The 21,397-nt window shown below is 46.0% G+C and overlaps 1 protein-coding gene across 3 annotated transcripts in view; it reads left to right on the plus strand.

The window, feature by feature from the left end:
• The window catches only part of LOC119163137 (uncharacterized), a 31,016-nt gene extending 22,651 nt beyond the window's left edge, over positions 1-8,365 (plus strand). For 2 of the 3 annotated variants that reach the window (XM_075874146.1, XM_037415080.2), the window contains exon 5: positions 8,169-8,365. The gene's annotated coding sequence lies outside the window, so the exon portion shown is untranslated. The other variant, XM_075874144.1, reaches the window with a different exon arrangement.
• The last annotated feature ends 13,032 nt before the right edge of the window (positions 8,366-21,397 follow it).

Here is a 21,397-nt window from a genome sequence, read left to right on the forward strand (position 1 = left end):
ATGGACCTGCAAAAAGTATGTATTAATGGAATGATGCAGTTTAAATTAAGGGGCTTTTAAATACATTGAGAGAATAGAGGGCCAACCAAAAATTGAATTTTGTTTGAAATAACCAAAGGTATGAAGTATCAGAGTTTGAATTATAACGAGTCTACTGTAGTATGCGAGGAAATCATAGGCTGGTAAACTCACCCATGAATCGACTAGCTCAGACTCAGATTGAGTCTGGCGGAGTTAAACTTCGGTGAGTCCGGCAGAGTGGTACGTTGGTGAGCCAGAGTACGAGTGAGTTTACTTGAGAAGAAGTCTTGCGAGTCTGAGTGAGTCCAGTTGACAAAAATATTGGCGAGTCGGTATCCGAGTGAGTTCGGCTCAGTTATATCTTCTCAATTGTGAGTGTGAGTGAGACCACTTGCGGAAAATTTTGGTCAGTATGAGCGCGAGCGGGTTCGGCTGACGAAAATATTCTTAAGTCTGAGTCGGGGTAAGTTTGCTTCAGCAGAATTTGGGTTGGTCTGCGTCCTATTGAGTCCTAAGCGAAAAACATATTTATTGAGTCTTTGTGGGCTCCATCAGTATAGCTGACCAATAATTCCAAATATGTAAAGCCTCCCACTATGGCGTGCTTTGTTATCGTATTGAAGTTGCAGCTTGTAAAGCCTAAGAATTATCTTTTCAAATGATAAAACTGCTCGTTTCTCCTCCCCTCCCTCCTTGGAATTTGATCCAAAGGAGGTCGTTGATAAACACTCTCACATCTTGAAATAAATATGTATTTACTGGAAACAGCTATTCATAACTCTTATTTAAAGGTACGGAATCAAATAGCATTACACGATGCACTGATTAGGTGAGATATTAATATTAAGGAGCATTGCCAACACGACTAAAAAGCTAATTCTACGTTAACACAATATAATCTGAACTATTGATGGCACCATACCTCTAAAAGCTCGTGCAATGTATATACCATACCTTCAAGATGCTATTAGTAGCACTTTTTGCAGTGTATTTGTTCACAGAGCTAATCTCATTCGCGGCGGGACGGCTTCAAAATTTAAGTTTGAATTTTTAACGATACTTTAGTAGTTTCTTTTCACGAAACCCGTAATCTTTGGTGGTGCAATAGTAGTGGTTTTTATGCATCACAACTGGCACGTACTTTAATGTTAGTAGGTGATGTGCTTATAGAGCGCACTATTGACCATCTCTGGCGAAGTAGAAACAGCAATTAATGGTAATGCTTGTTACGAAACTCGCGTGATATTTTCGCAGCGAAGAGAAGGGTGTGTACAAGGGCATGGAAGTGGGCATGTTCTGAAACATGTGCAACTCCAGGCCACCTTTATTACGCGACATCATAATCCACACTGAGTTTGATCTAGAGCTCTGTACATAATCAGTGAAGAATGATTGCAATGCTGTGGCTTCATCGTTCATGTAACTTCGAAAATGAAAAAGCAGCTCGATTTACGAGCATCGAGCACTCCTGCTGTTGCATTGAAATGCTTGTGTTCTCAGGTGCCACTGTTTTTTTTTTTCATCAATAAATGTGGTGATTGGGAAAGTCATGAGCGCCAAACAAGTTATTCACTAGAACGAGAGAGATTGTACGGGCGCTAGTGATTGCCTAATGAAGGCGTTGTTTTGCACTGAAAATTTCCCGATAGCAATAAAGGCCGAACCCCATAAACGCGAAAATGCACGAGACAGCGACGAGCGATGCTATGAGCGACGAAACAGGGCGTTCGTGCGACGTATCGCGTGGTAGTTTTTGCGCGATCGCTCGTTTTGCCAAGTATGGAAACCGTCGCTGTGCTGTGCTTAGAGCACCGGAACAGGATGTACATGACTGACGTACTGCCTGTTCTCTTTATGTGCCACGAAATCACCACCTCTTCTCATGCTCCTCTCCGCCCGAGTCACGCGTGCACAACGAAGAAATAACGTAATGTTTATACACGTGCACATTAAAAAAAAGTGCTGTAATGCAATAACAAACACTTTTTGTTCTATTACACAACAATAGATTTTATTTTTAAATTGCATACTGCTCACTACGCGGTTTTTACGGTGCGAGTAGATGGCCTCATGCAAGCAACTGTGGAGTTCGCTCGCCGAAGCCGTCGTGTGAATGAGGTTTGCCTGCGCTAGCGACTGTTTGCGCGAAGGCAATCTACGTTGAGGCTTTCGTCGCTGTCGTGAGCATTTTCGCGGTTATGGGGTTTGGGCTTTAACCATTTTGCCAAATTTGAAGTCCTGTTAAAATGTAGTGCTGACAAAGACCATCAGCTTTTTATTTATTTTATTTCCAAATACTGTTAGCCGTTATGGCCGTAACAGGGTGGGTACAGTAAATGTTAACATAAAACAAAATCAAGTACAACGTATAGTGATGAAGACAGAACTTCAAAAAATACATATATATCGAAAACAAGGAAAAAAAATTTGAAAACGCTGTTTATAAAAACGTACATACATATATGTTGTCGTGTCATTCAGTACAAATTAAACAGCGGTTGCGTTATTTAGGGCACCTTGAAAGTTGGTGTTATCAAAATGATCAGGTTTTGAGAAGGAAGGGCGTAGAGATGCACGTTCTTGCCGTACGTGACGCATCACCACTTACAAAAACAAATTTCTTCAGCTTAATGTGGTCTAAGAGTTCTGTTAGCTCTCGGCGATTCGAAGGGTGTTCAAACTTCAATGACATTATCGAATTCTCGAGTCTCCTTATGAGATATTGCTTCCATATTCTGCCAACACGTCTGCAGTTCAGTCGTATCGACACAACATGGCAACACTTATGTTCTTGTATCTTTTATTTTTTTTTTCAAACACCTTTCTATTCATAGTTAGCTTTAAAGTGCGGAAGTCGCCTGTCATTGTGTTCATGCAGTCCACACTGCAAAAACCTTGACGTTGCAGGCATTTCCCAGGGTGAAGATTCTCATACCTGTTATTGCGCTCATTGTGCATCCCAAGGAATGCAGGGGAGCATAGAAAACGAAGCAACAAGGTCGACACTGTGCCGGCAGGGCTGGTATGGTGGTCAAACTGCTCACAGTGTTCTGTCCTTGCATTCTATTCACTGTTCCATTGACGGAGGTCATTCTTGTGCTGCTGCATTCTTTCGCGAAAGTTCTTGGTTTCCCCTACTGCTCTAGCGTACGAAGCGGGACAGTCGGCGCATGAGATCTAGCCCACTATGTCCTGCACTTTTTCCGCAGGTGCGTGGACTTTGGGACGAGGGATGAAACGGTCATGGTGGTGTATGGCCTGTGGGAAACATCGACCCCTGCCTTTCTCAGTACTATATGAAATAGGGGACTGACGTGCGGCATAACGTTATCCCCGGTCTTTTCTCTTACAGAGAGCTCTGCAAGTGAACGCCTTTGTATAGCTGTTAATTCCGAGGTCACAGATTATATGCTCTCTTCCTTTCACCGCTGTGATGATGACTAGTGATAGGACAATTGGCTATTTTGATTGGTGTTTTCTCTTCTGTTTTCAGTATTCTTCCCCTAGAAAGGTGACTTAAAACATTTTTGCTCGCGGCAATGACCACGGATATATAAGTATGAGGTTGCTGTTTAGTTTTCAGTTTTGGTGCCTCTGATGTTTTTATTGTTTATTAATGATATTGTAGATGAAATTCTTATCAAAGTGAAACTTTACACGGATGACTGTGTATTGTACTTGGAGGTTGACAGCACGTCCGACCAGCTTCTGGTAAATCTTTTCAAAAAGTGCGAGTAATGGCAAATGCTGATTTACTTTGACAAAACTGTCTTCATGCGAATCACTCATAAAAAAAACCCTTCACTTTCTAGGTACAATGCTAACAATATTTTTTATCTGAAGTCACTAGTTATAAGTACTTAGGGCTTCACATCTCAAATGATCTCTGTTGGAACAAGCGCATATCACACACAACAACAAATCCAACTTACAAAATGTTTTTTCTGCGTCGTGCTCTCAAGTTTCCACACCTTCTGTCCGTCTTTTAGCGTGCAAATCAATTGTCCTCCCACTATTAGGTTACGTCTCTATAATATGGTACCCTTTCACGCAAAAAAGAGCAGTGCATTTTGTTTATAATAATTTTTTAAGGAAATCTGTGACAGACCTTTTAAATAGAGCTCAACTTTCACTGCTATTATGAAGCTACCGCAATGCAAAACTGAAATTTCGATATCAACTAATTATGGGCCATTATTAAGTAAATATAGATGATATTCTTTTATTTCCTTCAGGCTACCCTACTAGGCAGAAACATGACCTAACTGTCACCCCATTTTACACACGAAATAGCTGTTTTAAGTATTCATTCTTTCCTCTCTCCATAGTCGAGTTTTTTTTGGTCCATCTACTTGCCATTGTTTTTGTCAACACTAAGTTTGTGTATCACCCTGCTAAAATTACCTAATGGTGATTGCAGTAACTGTAAATAAATAAATAAATAAATAGAGCAAGCTTGCAGTGACTGACTTAGAAGGCTGGCGGGGTTCGCTGAAATGCCTCACCCAGAGCTGCTGAGCACAAAACAAAACTTAGTTGAGGCCAATAGGGCAACGTTTTTAGATACTGTCAGTTGGAAAAGCCCGCTCCGGAGGCGACACCTACTCGTATCCGCTCTGAGGGGCGGCACTGGTGTAGCGTTGATTGGGCCGCCGCCACCGGCTTCCCAGGGCAATGTTAATTTTTTTTAGTTTGCTTGCTCAGATCAGAGAGGCGAGAGTTCGAAGGTTTGATTTTGGTCATGACAAATAGTATTCAACTTGTTACACGACAATCAAGCATGCTTAAGTGAATTAGCAGTTTAATATTGTAAACATGCCGACCTGCGGCGCGCCGGGCTGTCGAAATGGCTATGCCTCTGAGGAAAACACTTGCGATCGGCGGTACTTTTACAAACACCCAAATTACCCTGTAGTTCCTAAAGACTGAACAGCTGCTATTCCACAAAACGCCTTTGGAATGACAGTAAAGACATACATTTCCGACTTACATTTCGAATCCGAGGACCTAATCACTTGCTATGAGCACATTGTAAAGGGAAACGTGAAAATTTCTTGTGTTAGGTAGAAAGCCCAGTGTCATTCTTTCAATTTTCTCGAATATTCCTGCACACTTCTCTAAAACAGCAGCATTAAAGCGCAAAAGGAAACGAGCGATACTTAGAGAAACCACGAATTTCGAGGGCCGTGTGTCGGGAAGTGGTAGCGATGTGTTGTATGCAGAGGTAGCGACCAAACAATGTCCCAATCCTAGAATGCCAATCTTATCCAGGAAGAAGTTTTTTTTTTTTTTTTTTTCAAATTTGCTCTTTGTGCTGCGCTGAAAGCTTCAAAGTGAAGTTAGACAGAGGGTAGTGCTACGTGACAGAGTGGCTGATTATTTCCCCGCTTCTTAATATATCGAGCCCTGTTGCTGCTGATAGGTTGATGTCAGAGGGGAACATACTTCCTCTGCCAACATCATCAAGACTTAAACAAAAATTATCGAAGAAATGCCTTGCGAATCGGGATTAAAAATGTTTTGCTCAGCGCCATCGGTTATTGTGCTGGAGGAAGGCTGGTCATCAGTTAGTCCACTTGACTGGTAGAGCCTTTTGAAAGCCATGTGTTCATTTTCTGAATGTCGTTCTTCACTTTCTTTTTCAGAAACTGTGGCCCTAATAACTGTCTTTCTTAGTTTCTTTAGCAGTCGAGCAAAATTTTTGGTGAAGCTTCGTTGGTTTTGTAGATTTCTGCTTTATTTTTTATTCTACCGATCTCGCCAATTCTACCTTATGTTCTTGCATGATAGGCATAGGTATTTCCGGGACAGCCCAAAAGTGCTCCACATGTCCCGGATCTTCAGGGCTGATGTTGCGGTCGAAATCAAAGGGAATAAGCTGCTATGACAACCCGTGCATATCTTCAGGTGATCAACATAACTGAGAAAACTTGATACCATGTGCAGCTTGTGAGTTTCAGCTGGCTTCCTAAACCATGTTTGCTGTATGCACACAAGGGAACAACCTTCCCCCCACAATTGAGGACAAAGGTGAAGTCTTTTGTTACCACCATTGCCTTGTCGATTTAGACAGTACCTTTGTTTTGAACAACTTTGAAAAAAGAAAAAGACTTCTTCCTGGATAAGCTCGACATTCCTAGATTGAAACTTTCTTTCGTCTTGTACTGCAGGCAACCAAGTTGCTTCTTTGGAAATTTGCAGTTTTTTCTACAGGTTTTCCCGCTTAGTTTGATTCAAGTGCCAGTGATAATAATTCTTGTGCCAGCCAATTTAATCTGAACGGCAGCGCTTTTAATCCGAGGGCCAATTATTTAATACATGTGCTAGTACATTTAATCCCAGTGCCATTGGAATTAATTTGCATGCCATATAATTTTATCCTTGCACCAGCCATTTTAATCCAAATGTCTCTTGTGTTAATGCAGTTGATGTTCTGTAATGGTCCTAAAATTGATTAAGCATGATATTTGTGAAAGAGTACCTAAAAAGCGCCATCATTTGAGGCTATTTAGTTACGTCATCGCCCACTTGTGCTACATTCCTCCTTTTATCCTTTCCTAGGAATGTTTCTTAGTGGCAAGTGACTCACATGAGTGGATTAGAGTCGTGAAAAATATCGCGTTAGTTGGATTCTTTATTTGCTTATAATTTGCATCCTAACTGCCATGCATATCGGTCGATGTAATTTGCTGGTATGAAATATGTGGCTTACAGTTCCTCATACTCTTGACATGAAACTAAATTAAAGCTAAATTTTCTTCCTCTCTGTGTATCATGGGTCATTAGTCGCCATGCCTGCTTCAAACACAGAGGTGGCTGCTACAAAAGCAGATTTTGCCTGCTCCAAAATGCTGGAAGGCATTCTGATCGCTGGAGTGAGTGGCTAAGCAAACAATATATTTATTGAGCGAGTTTGAGTAAGTTTCATTTGTTTTGCTGATTTATGGAGGAAATACATTGATTGCAAAAGTTCCTATTACCTTCTGTGGTAGCTCATCTTCCAAAGTGTCTCACTGCTTGGCTTGAGCATGCAAGTTCACTTCATGGCCACTGTGGCCATATTTGGAGGTGGTTGAAATGAAGGAACATCTATCTATCATGAACTCTTCTAAGATGCTGTTCACAGGACCACATAAAGAACTACGCAGTAGCCCGAGAAACATACCAAGGGAACATGCAGCTAAAAGCCAGGGAGTAAGTGCTGCTGTCATGGCTACTGGCGGTGCTGACTAGCACTCCTTGATATAAATACTCACATGTATATCCCATAAAGTGAATGGGATGATGACCGCCGCGTTAGCTTAGTTGGTAGAGCATCGGACGCGTTATTCGAATATCGCAGGTTCGCTCCCTGCCTGCGGCAAGTTATCTTTTCATCCACTTTTTTTCTTCACATTTATATTACAATTGCTGCTAATAACATCCCCATACTCTTCTTGGCATTACTGTTTGTTAGTTCTCCTAATATTGTGTCTAACAAAGAAAAACAAGCCCTTAACTTTTCACAACCTTGTTTTATTCACACTGCTTAATCCTCGGTGTTAAATCCCTCATTATGTTGTTAATTAACCAAGTTGCCTACTGCAGCTCACATTTGCAGCATATGCGGTGGGAGGCACTGGTACTTAAATGCAAACGCATGAGACAATGCTAGCCGTCACCCTATACAAATTTTTACAGGCCAGCCAATCTTCCGCTGTTAAAATTAATAGCATCATGCTCTCTGGGGCCATTTTATTCGATGGTACTTGTGGAAACAGAGTGGCAGTGTGCTAGGTGGAGTCATCTAAGCCCACATTTTCGCAAATTTGGTTTGCCTGAAAAGCTGCCGTCTCATGCCAGCCATCAAGGAGGTGACAAGATTGTGTTCCCAAGTATGACATGTGGACAGTACTGATCACTGTATAGGCAGGCTTTACACCCTATGTCAGCTGAGTGACGGAGGCATTGAATAACAGTGTGCGCTGTATTCTCAGCCCCAGCAGCTTCATTTTCTATCTTGTGTGAATGCTAAATCATATGCCTACTTAGATTTGCGTGTGTGTTCTGGAGTTGTAGCCATGCCAGAATTGTGAGTCCCTATTCATGGTGTGCCTCCTAATATTTTTTCGTGTGAAACTTTACGAATGAATTACTTTGTCGTGCAGGTTCACTTCACCAGGGCCTCGACCGGCTCTTGGTGAAGCAGCAGGGAGCCGCAGCATCCAGTCATGGCACGTTCAGGATATACCTGGAAACGTGAACCGGTCCTGGGGGTGTATTGCAATGTGGCATGTGGGTCAAAAGAAGTGGGACCTCCCCCACTTGAGCAGAAGGCGTTATAAACTCTTTCTTCCTGGTGCCACACACTGACTCTCCTGAGGAAGGGTCTGGGTTCGACAGGAGGCATCGGGATTTATCATTTTACAGTGCTTATAAGTTACTACTTTAATTGAATATGTTGGCTGGTGTCCCTTTTAAATTCTTACGTCGAAGATGAAAGGCAATATTCACCTGGGCACTCAGCCTTGTGCTAGACGTGCATCTTTGTGGATGATGATGTGACAGTTATTATTTACACAATTGTAGGTCGCCCCCTTTCGTCCTAATTTGAAATCCGATGTTGGGGGCCTAGGAGTCACCTAGGATCGGTAACTAGTTTCGATTGTTAAAGGGGCCCTCTAACACTTCTCATGACCCCATTGTTTTACATACTTTTTTAGCTGGTTGCATACACTGAAGGTTTAATAGATAAGTGTCGCAAGAACGGCAGCGATAGGAGTCAGCAGTGCAAAGTTATTCAGCAATATATCAAAACGCAGTGAAATGGATGCTTGCCCTCAACTCGACTTTCGCGGGCTCACCGGACGGCGTTTCGCTCACCCTATGACATCAGAAGGCTGCCCAATGAAATTAATTGAAAGCCCTATTGTACAGAAAGCTCGCATGCCATATTGCTCAGCATGTCCGAGGTATTGAAGACGCCATTGCGATGGTAACAAATAGTGTGGTGCTTGAAGAGGAAATGACATGTGCGAAACAAGGAAGCTCGCGAAAGCTTCTATATAATGTTTTGTAACTTTATTGGTCTTTCTTTTTGTGTGCATCTATATATCAACGCTTTTACATTCTTTTTTATTTATTTTCTTCAAACAATGGCACCTGAAGCCTCCACGGCGAGTTTCCTCCAGTACAGTGGCATTTGGCGCATTCTTTGACCAGCTTTGCAGTTTTCAAGCTCAAAAAGTGGAAGAGTTTTCTCTTCCGTTTTCGGTGAAAAAACTTGCTAAAAAAAAAAACGTAATACTAGGAATCCCTATTTTAATGCAATGCTGCGACAACATTTAGTAACGTTACATTTATCCAATCCCCGGTCTCCGCCTTCCGTTGTGATTTCCACTCACAGTAGTTCTGCTGAGTGCCACTGGGAGTTATGCAGTCAGTACCAATGCTTGAAAGCGTTAGAGGTCCCCTTTTATCATTTCCTAAAAAATTACCCTTGCATATTCTTGTGAAGCTAGCTTTATTGCATAGCTTTCAAATGCTGCCATGAAGCCAATTTGGCACACTTGATCTTGACATTTTTTTTCTCTGAGATATCATATGGTACGAAGAAACATTATTTAAGCCCATCAGGGCCTGAATTAGCAAGTAGCGGGCCACTCCCACGCCGGTACAGATAGGCCTAACCTCTCCGTCACATCGTCGGCCCGTTGGACTACCCATAGCTGCGTCCTTAAATCCGTACTGCATATATAGCGCAGCATCCCTGTGGAGGATGTAACGTCTTCAACCATAACGCAGGGCACCGCCAGAGCATATGATCTAAGCTGGCAAAATCTGAGCAAAGCACGCATGTGTTTGATGTCTGAATTTCTGGAAAAATCTTGTGCAAGAGTGCCGGACTGGGATATGCCCCGAATTGCAGGAGTCTGAGCATTAATGCCTGAAGCCCGTTCAGTTTACTGTGCGGTGGCGGATCCTTTCGCCTCCTCAGATAAAAGTTTCTAGTAAGTTCATCGTACGTGGTTGAGATATCTTTGTTGTCTAGAACCTCATCACCATTGTTACAAGCTGCCACTCTAGCGTCGCCAGCGCGAAGTCGGCGACGGGAATGACAGCAGGTTGGTTCGTTCCGTACGCAAGCAGAGACAATGAAGAGATCAGAGACGTGGGAAAACAAAACAAACTTTAGTCTAGTGATAGTGCAGCACACGGGATCTAATATAACACTTCAATACAACTAACAAAATACATTGACACTTGATACAACTACAGGGATATATAACAGAAACAATAACTCAGCTTACGAGAGAGAACTATTACAAACTACACCAACTAACACAAGAATAGAATGACGGAGGAGAAAGTTCGAAGATATAAACAGGTGAAGGCATACGTGTGATGACCGGCAGCGTTGTGTCCCCGACGATCGGATGCGAGAAGTCGAAGAGAGTTCTGGCACGACTGCGATGTCGGCGGTGTTGCAACGCTGGTGGTTCCGGGAGGCTAGTGCTTGCAGGTGACTTCGAGCAGGTTGAGCTAACTCGAGGCGAAGTCCCGATGTCTACGTTGCAGACGTTAATATCGCGTCACAGCTAGACGAACGGCTAAGTTTAGGTGGCCAGCCGATACAGAGCCACACTAAAAACTTCTAGAAGAGATGCTTGTTGATCTGTTTCTACACCATCTTGGTAAGCGACTAGTCTGCCTAGCAGGGCAAAATCCTGCGCTTAAATCCCCCTCGTGTCTCCTCGCTCTCTTCCTTGGGGACAAGAGACCTCTACCTGGGTCCAATCATGTGCGTTTAATTGAGGGGAAACTCCGCCCCAAAAATATTTTTACCCCACCCTTTTTTAATAGGGAGAGGGGCCTCAACTAGCGAGAGTGACAACCTGTCGGGATGTTGTCATACGGCTTGGCCACCAGAGTGTTTCCCACGCTTTTCTCCGTGGGAACGGTCAACCACTTAGCTCTCAGCCGGACGTCTTGTAGTCTAATCCTTGTACGGGGTATACCGCGGCCTTCTACGACCTTGCAGACGTCGCCACGGTTACAAAAGGATTAACTGTCGGCGGCGACGTTCTAAGGAGAGCACCCCCATTTTGCACTTATCGGTTCCCTTTCATGTGCCGCCGTTTCTCACGGTCAGTCGGGGAGTACGGCGCCCGTTAATTGCCGTGACGCGGTGTCGCCGAAAATAGCCGTCCGTGACATTGCCCCCCACTTTCAGAATGTTATTCATAACATTTGTTCACACGGAGGGGAATTTTTCCGACAACAAGGAACAAAACACCACCAACAAGGGAGGCATGAGGACTGTCCCTCTCATACAAAACATAACTAGGCAGAGTGCATCAAAGTAACAATAAAAGAAAAAAAAACAAACAAATTGTTAGAGTACCAGCTTCATTTACACGCAACAATATCAATGCGCCATACAAACAAGAAGAGTAAATAGCCGTGTACGGCAGCCATCAATACAGAATACACTGCACGAATGTATACTACAAAATAAAACGGAACAGGTGCGCTCCTCAACTGTAGTGCAATCCTTCAATGTGCATTACAGCAAGTAAAAGCAACCAATGCACCAAGCAAAAAGAAAATAACTTAAAATACACTTCTTATACAATGAAATACGTATATACAAACAGAAAACAACCGACGGAAGGGAAAAAAAAAACAACATGCTCATAGACCTCAAGAACTATATCCGGCTCAAGTAATCGGCGCCCACGTTTTCGCTACCCTTAATATGCGTAATGGTGAACTGGTACTCTTGGAGTAGTAAACTCCATCGAAGTACTCGAGCGTTCAGCTGTTTTGCCCGTTGGATATAACTCAGAGGCTGGTGGTCTGTCTGGACACAAAAATGTACACCATATAAGTACATGGAGAATTTCTGAATTCCCCATACCAACGCGAGACATTCGCGTTCGATGGTACTATAGGAAGCCTCCCGTGGAAGCAGCTTTCGGCTGGCATAAGCTGTGGGGTGGAGCTTGCCTTCGTGGGCCTGCATGAGCACAGCTCCGAGACTTGTGTCCGATGCGTCCGTTCGAAGTACGAATGGTTGGTGCAAATCTGGTAGCCGTAGTATCGGCTCCGTCGAGACATGTTGTTTGAGACTTTGAAAAGCCTCCTCGTGGGCTGCTGTCCATTTCACCGAGTTGGCTTCGCCCTTCCGAGTTAAATCTGTGAGGGGAGCGCTGACTTCTGCGTAGTTCGGGATAAATTCCCGATAGTACCCGGTCAGACCGAGGAAGGCGCGCACTTGTCGCTTGGTTGAAGGACGTGGTGCAGCTTCGATCTTGTCGAGTGTTTTCCCCAGTGGTTGCAATCTGCCCCTGCCAACTCGGTGTCCCAAGAAGTCGATTTCTTCTACCCCAAGTTCGCATTTACTGGGGCGCACTGTAAGCCCGGCCCTCTGTATGCGCTCAAAAAGCAGTCCCAGAGACCTCAGGTGCTCTTCCCATGTCTCGGTGGCCACCAGTACATCATCGTAGTAGTGGTCCACACCGGGTATACCTTCTGCAACCTTCCGCATCAACTTAGCAAATACAGCAGGCGCTGTCTTGATGCCGAATGGCATGAAGCGGAACTGATATAGTCCCGATGTCGTCGAGAAGGCCGTCTTCACTTTGGACTCTTCAGTCAGCGGGATCTGCCAATAGCCCTTCACGAAGTCGAGCTTCGAGAAATACTTCTTCTTTCCCACTGTAGCAAACACCGCGTCAGTTCTTGTCATAGGTTCGGAGTCGGCCACCAGAACGTTGTTCAGGCGTCGAAAATCGATACACAGTCGATTTGTCCCGTCGGGTTTCTTTACCAAAATGACTGGCGAATTATAAGGTGACTCTGATTTCTCAATGATGCCGAGCTTCTCCATCGCCCGCACCTCTTTCTCTACACTTTCCCGCGTTGCAAAGGGAAGAGGGTATTGTTTCACGTGGACGGGGTTACTCGTGGTGAGTTCGAGGTTGCAGTGGACCCAGTCAGTTTTGCCCGGGACATCCGAGAAAATACGAGCGTGTTCCCTGACAATTCTTTGCAGCTGTCCGATCTGCTGAGCGTCCAGTTTGTCGGAGAGCTTCACGTCTTCTTCCCCTTCTACTTTCAGCCAGTCAGGTGTTGGAATATGCTCGTCCTCGCTTGATTCCACAACACCAAATGTCACGTTGCACACCTTGGTGGAGGGGCTGTCCCTCTCCTCGTATCTTTTTAGTAAGTTGGCGTGGAAGATTTTTCTGCCGCCAGCCGTGTCTATGACGTAGTCAGCTTCACCTTTCTTTTCCCGGACTTCAAAAGGGCCCTTCCATTGCAGCAGCAGCTTGTTCGTGTCGGTTGGAAGTAAAATCAGTACCTTGTCTCCGGGGTTGAAACTCCGCTCCTTCGCCTTTCGATTGTACAGCTTCGCGTACCGTGCTCCGGCTTTTTCCAACTCCTCGTGTGCCAGGCGGCACGTTTCCTCCAAACGGTTCCGAAGGTCGAAGACATGCTGGTACGTCGTCTTAGCTTCTTCAGTCAAGTCGGCGTTCGTCCACAGCTCCTTCAGTATCGCCAAGGGTCCCCTCACATGGCGGCCGTAGAGAAGCTCGAAGGGTGAAAACCCCATACTGGCCTGCGGAACCTCCCTATAGGCAAAGAGGAGAGGTGCCAGGTAGCGGTCCCAATCTCTCGGTTTTTCGGCGCACATGCGCTTCAACATTAATTTTAAGGTGCCGTTGAATTTTTCCACCAAGCCATTCGCCTTGGGGTGATATGGGGTGGTGTGGAGCTGGCGCACGGAAAGGAGCCGCGCTACTTCCTTCATCAGGTCCGATGTGAAGTTCGTGCCGCGGTCGCTCAGTACCTCGCGGGGGACGCCAAATCGGGAGAACATCTCGACCAGGGCTTCGGCCACTCGCTCAGTTTCGATACTCGGGAGCGCCACTGCGTCTGGATACCGGGTGGCATAATCCATTAAAGTCAAAATGTATCGGTTCCCATGCTTTGAGGGCGGGTGAATCGGTCCCACTATATCGATGGCCACTCGCTTGAACGGGGTGTCGATTATGGGTGCCCTCCCCAGTGGAACATGTGGTACACGGCCCTTTGGTACGGTGCGCTGACAAATGTCACATGAGGCGACGAACCTTTTTACGTCAGCTGTGATGCCTGGCCAAAAGAACTCCTCCGAGATCCGGTCCTTGGTTTTCTGCGTGCCCAAGTGTCCTGCCATTATACCATCGTGTGCCGTTTTAAGCACAGCTTCTCGGTGGCAGCGCGGAACGACTAATTGGCGTACAAGCCGTCCGTTGGCCTCTGTATACTGTCGGTACAGCAGTCCCTGTTCTTGTTTGTACTCGATGATTCCCATTTCATTTCGGCATGTTTGCTTCCTGCCGATCTTCTCAAAACACTGTTTGAGTGTCGCATCTCCCCTCTGCTCGCAGCCATAGTTATCTCCCGGCAATCCCGCCGTGGTCCCAGGCGTACGAAGCTTGGCAAATTTTCCCGGCTGTGCATGCGCTTGGGAACGGGTTATAGCTGCTGCCACAGGCTCTTCCCTTAGCTCCTTTGTCGCGACTGGTTTTTCAGTCTGCTTTCTGGGATCATTAGGAGGTCTTACGCCCTCGATATTGCCCAGAATGAGGTCATACAGTGGATCTTGCAGACATAGTGCTGTCAGATTGCCAGTAAAGTAGGGGGTGTCAACCTCAATCTGTGCTTCGGGCAGCATCCTCGCTGTTCCGTCAACCAAGTAGACGAGTCTGCTTGTACCTGTCAGCTCGTCTTCTTTCACCAACTTCCTCCGCACGATTACTGTGTTGCACCCCGTATCCCGCAACACTGATATGTCTGTGCCTCGGAGGGTCCCTGTGGCCACTGGTAGGTTCTCGGCCAGATTTTTCGGCGGTGTCGCCCTTACGGCGTTGACGACGGGGACTTTTTCGCCATTCCTAAGTTCGACATACCTGTCGCATATGGGATCCTCACGCGTTTCCCTTGGTGCGTAGAGGCAGGATGCCTGGAGGGAGTTATTTGCCCCTGACCGGCAGTCGTTTGCCCTATGTCCTTTTTTCCCACACTTGAAGCAGACGATGGCTACATTAGCGGCAGGTCTGTTGCGACACAAGTGCGGTGGGTGATTCCCACGATTGCAAATATAGCACCGTGGTAGTGGTGAGTGGCTGTTGCCTCCTTTTTCGTATTTCCCCTTTTCGTCCGTTATGGGACCATCTTTCTTTGTTTTCGCTAGGCTTGCTCCACCCTGAGCTTCCAAAAACTGATCTGCCAGCTCAAGCATGTCTTCCAGGGAATCCGCCCTCCTTTCTTTCAAATATAATGCCAGGTTCGAACCACATCCATGCAAAAACCTCTCTCTAATCAACAATGCTCGGAGGGACTCGAATTCTGTCTCAGTTTTGGACAGCTCAACCCATCTATCGAAATAGTGTCTTAAGCGAGCCGCGTACTGTGTTGCTGTTTCACCCCCTACTGGCCTCTCCTTATTAAACTTGTCTCGGAACCCATCCGCCGTGAATCGAAAGCGCTTCAGGAGGGCGGTTTTAACCTTGGTGTAGTCCGCTGCATCTGCAGGCGGTAGCCTGCCATAAACACTTAGCGCCTCTCCTGTAAGACATGTCGAAAGCGCCGTCACCCATTGGCTTTCAGGCCATTTTTGCCCTCTGGCGATGCTCTCAAACCGGCGTATAAACGCATCTAAGTCGTCCCTTCCTTCGTCAAAGGTGACGAGCAGTCTACCTGCGTGTATTCTCAAACTCGGCTCCTCCCCGGCATCGCCGTGCTCACTGCTGGATCCGCTCACCCTGCTACTCTCATTGAGGCGAATCTTTAATTGCAGTAACTGCACTTCCCGTTCTCCGGCTTCCCTAGCCGCTTCCCTTGCCGCTTCTCGTTCTTTCTCCCTTTCAACGCGCTCTCTCTCCTTTTCTTCGCGTTCTCTTTCCCTTTCTTCGCGTTCTCTCTCCCTTTCTTTTTCCTTTTCCTCCCGGTCTCTCTCCCTTTCTTTTTCCTCCCGGGCCAGTGCCCGCTCTTCTCTGGCTAACGCCTGCGCCTGTTCCTGCTGCTCCTTAACCCATTGTCTCAGTTCGGCGCCCTCGAGGCCTAACTGTTTACCGTGCGCGATCCACTTATCCAAATTCATACACTCCATACTGCAAACTGTCACTATAATGCCACCATAAAACCAGCGCAATCTTATGCAGGCTGCAACCGCTTCAACTGTGCGGCTCTATCACCACGCTGTCCGCACGGTTCTCGTTCACCCCTCACTGTCTTACTCTTTGTACGGAACGTCCTGTCTCGCGGACGCCAGTTTTGTTACAAGCTGCCACTCTAGCGTCGCCAGCGCGAAGTCGGCGACGGGAATGACAGCAGGTTGGTTCGTTCCGTACGCAAGCAGAGACAATGAAGAGATCAGAGACGTGGGAAAACAAAACAAACTTTAGTCTAGTGATAGTGCAGCACACGGGATCTAATATAACACTTCAATACAACTAACAAAATACATTGACACTTGATACAACTACAGGGATATATAACAGAAACAATAACTCAGCTTACGAGAGAGAACTATTACAAACTACACCAACTAACACAAGAATAGAATGACGGAGGAGAAAGTTCGAAGATATAAACAGGTGAAGGCATACGTGTGATGACCGGCAGCGTTGTGTCCCCGACGATCGGATGCGAGAAGTCGAAGAGAGTTCTGGCACGACTGCGATGTCGGCGGTGTTGCAACGCTGGTGGTTCCGGGAGGCTAGTGCTTGCAGGTGACTTCGAGCAGGTTGAGCTAACTCGAGGCGAAGTCCCGATGTCTACGTTGCAGACGTTAATATCGCGTCACAGCTAGACGAACGGCTAAGTTTAGGTGGCCAGCCGATACAGAGCCACACTAAAAACTTCTAGAAGAGATGCTTGTTGATCTGTTTCTACACCATCTTGGTAAGCGACTAGTCTGCCTAGCAGGGCAAAATCCTGCGCTTAAATCCCCCTCGTGTCTCCTCGCTCTCTTCCTTGGGGACAAGAGACCTCTACCTGGGTCCAATCATGCGCGTTTAATTGAGGGGAAACTCCGCCCCAAAAATATTTTTACCCCACCCTTTTTTAATAGGGAGAGGGGCCTCAACTAGCGAGAGTGACAACCTGTCGGGATGTTGTCATACGGCTTGGCCACCAGAGTGTTTCCCACGCTTTTCTCCGTGGGAACGGTCAACCACTTAGCTCTCAGCCGGACGTCTTGTAGTCTAATCCTTGTACGGGGTATACCGCGGCCTTCTACGACCTTGCAGACGTCGCCACGGTTACAAAAGGATTAACTGTCGGCGGCGACGTTCTAAGGAGAGCACCCCCATTTTGCACTTATCGGTTCCCTTTCATGTGCCGCCGTTTCTCACGGTCAGTCGGGGAGTACGGCGCCCGTTAATTGCCGTGACGCGGTGTCGCCGAAAATAGCCGTCCGTGACAACCATGCTGTTCAGAGCTACGTGGTCAACGACTCCTCGCGTAGCTCTGTGCGCCGTCTCGTTGAGGTCCCATGTGAGCTGTCCTCGATATGTCCTGTGTGAGCTTTGAACCAGACCATTTTGTGTTGCTGTCCTTCCTTATTTCGCAGGATTGGTCAACCCCTTTAAAATCGCACAGCAAAAAAAAAAAAAGGAATGTAAACGGTGAGCACACTTAACAAAAAAACATTATTTAGTAGGATCCGCTGAATCGATTTTTTAAAAACAAATGTGCTTATATTTTACTTTTTTTTCTATGCAATATAAAGGGTTCGACCTACATTTTAGTGTAATTACAATCATGTAAATACGTACAGTTGTTGACTTTCTCAGTTGCACTTCGTTAAGAAGTTTGCGGGCATAACGGGACAGCAGGAAGCGCAGGATCGGGTTGACTTGCAGAACATGGGAGAGGCCTTTGCCCTTGAGTGGCCATAGCCGGGCTCACAATGATGTTGATGAGATGCACGTTGGTGAAGTAAGGGATGCTAGTGTAAGAGTGCCATGACATTCCATCATTTGTGAAGTGCTGCGATGAAATAATACAACTAGTTTGGTTGCCGAGCATTACTACCTTATCCTGAGCGGCGCTTTGGCTCATAGGAAGTTCAGATCGCATCACTCGGCAAACTGCAAGACCAATGTTCGTTAAAAAAATATAACGAAATGTTTGCACAATCTCATCCCTCTTGTAAGTGCTACTAATTGCTTTAGTCGGGCTTTATGTCGTATTTGTCTATTCATCTACAGACTTGAAAGCAGCACTCCCCCCCCCAATTCACTGAATGTAGGGGGGCACAAAGTCTGCGCCTCCTAATGACTTAATAGGGAGGGGGTGCTGCAATAAACCTTGCGCCCCCCCCCCCTTCTGAAGGGGAACCCGCGCATGCTTACGATGGCTATTCGCATAAACCATGTATCAAGAATCCATCACCACTGTGCTGAATACTGAACTTAATACTTAACTGTATACTTAACTGAATACTTAACTTTGGTGTGGGTTTCTTCAAACTTTGGGTTGGAGTCTAAATCATCTCCCAGTTTCATACCCAACCAGACAAACTTCTGTCAAATGTTTACATTCACGTATAATACAGGTGCGCTGGCTGTGAAAAAAAGGGATAGAGTAAAGCATAGCTAGCCCGGTCAGGAGTCGCGCGCTTGCTCTGAGAGCTCGTCTCCATACCGGCCGTGACATAGCATAAATAAAGAACCAGGAAGAAAGACAAAGATAAAAAGTAGAGAAATATACAGACCAAGCTAAAGAGAGGAATAAAGGGAAGAATGGTAGAACAAACAGAACCAGAAAAAGAAAAAAAAATGAAGGAAAAAATGAAAATAAAGATTGAAACCCTTGCAGGTCCGCACTTCCATCAGACTCGGAACCACTAGTGCGAAGCTGACCTAACTTTTTGGAAAACATTGCGTTCAAAACGCGTGGTCACTGTGTGTGTGTGTGGGGGGGGGGGGTGCACTGACGATTGTCGCGGCATGTCACGGCCAAAATGGGAAACTTATGTAGGGGAACTCCGAGATTACGCGCCGGCGCGCAACCTGACCGCAACCTGTACGCAACTTCGGAGGCTCATCAGTCCACAGCACGGTGTAAGATACAAAAGCACTTTAGGTGGGGACACTCGCAAGGCGCGATCGACCAGATAAAGTAACAGCGACGCTCTTCCGTTGGACCGCTGCCGGCAGCGCGCACCTATCGGCTAGTTGACGCAATTTGAAGACAAAAAGAGGCGTTAACTAGAAATTAATAGCATAGGAGGATTGTTCGTGCCAAAGAGTGAATATTCATTAGTGTTGTCAGCAAGAATAACGGGGGCATGAGTGATGTGGAGAGCACGATCTACATGCCTCTCTATGGAACGCATGCTGACATTTGAAGTGGTTCTCGCACGTCCTGTGAAGTTAATACTGCTTAGGGTGTAACAGACACGCACATAACGGACATGCTTTCCAGAATTTTGTATGAAGCGGTTCGTTATTTGAATGCGCTAGTTTTAGTGCACTCACTGATGGTCGGTGGAGCACTCGTATCGGCAAGCTGGATCTGGGAAGCGCGCGAACGGCGTCGGGGGACGCACATGCTTTTGATGACCAGCAAAGCAGAGCTTGAACGAAACCGTGCGATGACCCATAAAAAGAGATGCAATTACTTAGATACATTGACCAATTTGTTGGCGTGCAATACATACAGTTCGGTGTTGCGCCAACTTTCATTTTCGTGCCTCTAATAACCATGCGGCGAAAAGTTCACGACCCTGGGATTACCCGCTGGGAGACATGTTTATGGGGACCGTGCGCATATATCCCCTTGCTGATTTCACCATCCCATCCCGGCTGTGGCGGCTGCATTTTCGATGGAGGCGGAAATGTTGTAGGCCCGTGTGCTAAGATTTGGGTGCACGTTAAAGAACCCCAGGTGGTCAAAATTTCCGGAGCCCTCTACTACGGTGTCTCTCATAATCATATCGTGGTTTTGGGACGTTAAACCCCACAAATCAATCGATTTCACCATCCCTTCTTGCCCTCGTGCACGGGAAAAGGATTGCAGTATTTTTTTTCACATTGAACAATGAGCGGACCGTTTTAGGAATGCCATTGGAAACTTGCTCACAGAAAGCAGTGAGTGCACAACGTAATACAGTGATAAAGAGTGCTTACCAGCGCAAACGAGTGGGCAGGAGGGGACAGGAGGGAATGGTTGCAAGATGCAGGGATCGCACCACACGTGAAATCATAGAGGCAGAAAATATTTGCGCATTGAAAGATGCTTGTGTTAGCACCCCTTTTGTCGCGCTCACCGATAAGAAAAATTGTTCCTTTGCCTGTGAGTGTGATGTACTTATGCATTGTCATTGTGTTTCGCGCATGACTGTTGCGACTGGTAACTGTATAAAAGCGAAGACCTTCGCAAGAAATAAATTGTTGGCCGTTCAGCGCTCTGTCTCATCTCTTCTCCTGTCCCCTCCTGCCCTGTCGTTTGCGCTGGTAAGCACTCTTTATCATGGTATATCAACACGCCCAATCCTACTGTCTCTTGTGTAATACAGTGAAAAAAAAAAAAAAGCTCACTGCGCTTGTAACTGAAAACAAAACACGATTTATTGCAACGTGTAAATGTGTTGCATAAACAAAAAAACAACTTCGTGCAGATAACATTATTACTTCACATTCACGACGAATCATCTCATCTTTGAAGTGTGCGGTGCAGACTGCATCCTTTGCGCTGAGCGGACGGTCCTTCCTGGTAACCGCTTGAGTCCATGATTTGAGGCTTTCCGGATCAGAAGGAACATTGGATACTATTACTTTCCCTTGGCATGTATACGCTAACATGACCAGCAACCATTAACTATGCACTTTCTTCCCATATTCACTCACTGTGTGGACGTCACTGTGCGGTTCCACTCCCTCCTTCTTGCCAATAGTTCGAAAAAAAAAAAACCCAGATGACGCCACTCATCCACGTTTGCGAAAAAGCGAGAAAATTGCGCGTGCAAGTACTGTCAGCATCGCCTCGTGCGGGTCTTGTATGTCACGCGAGGTGACGAAAATCAAAAGCAAGGAGCACAAACGCGGATGGTGCATTTCACCTACAATCGGCCAAGCGTTGTTGTCGTTTCAACGACACAACCAAAACTGCCCCAGTAACAGCTGGTAGACTGAAACTCGCGTCGTTTCGCTCAAGTGTAAACACGTGCGTATGGGCACTTACAGAAATGCGCACACACACACACTCTCTCTCTCTGTTACTCACGTTCATGTCCAATACTCTAGTTTAGTCCTTGGATTGTACGCTGAATGGCGGTACTTCCACATGATGAATATATGATAAGAAAAAAGCGAGATGGCGGTACTTCAAGTGTTCA

The sequence above is a fragment of the Rhipicephalus microplus genome, chromosome 9 (genome assembly GCF_043290135.1).
Source record: "Rhipicephalus microplus isolate Deutch F79 chromosome 9, USDA_Rmic, whole genome shotgun sequence".
Lineage (NCBI taxonomy): Eukaryota > Metazoa > Arthropoda > Arachnida > Ixodida > Ixodidae > Rhipicephalus > Rhipicephalus microplus.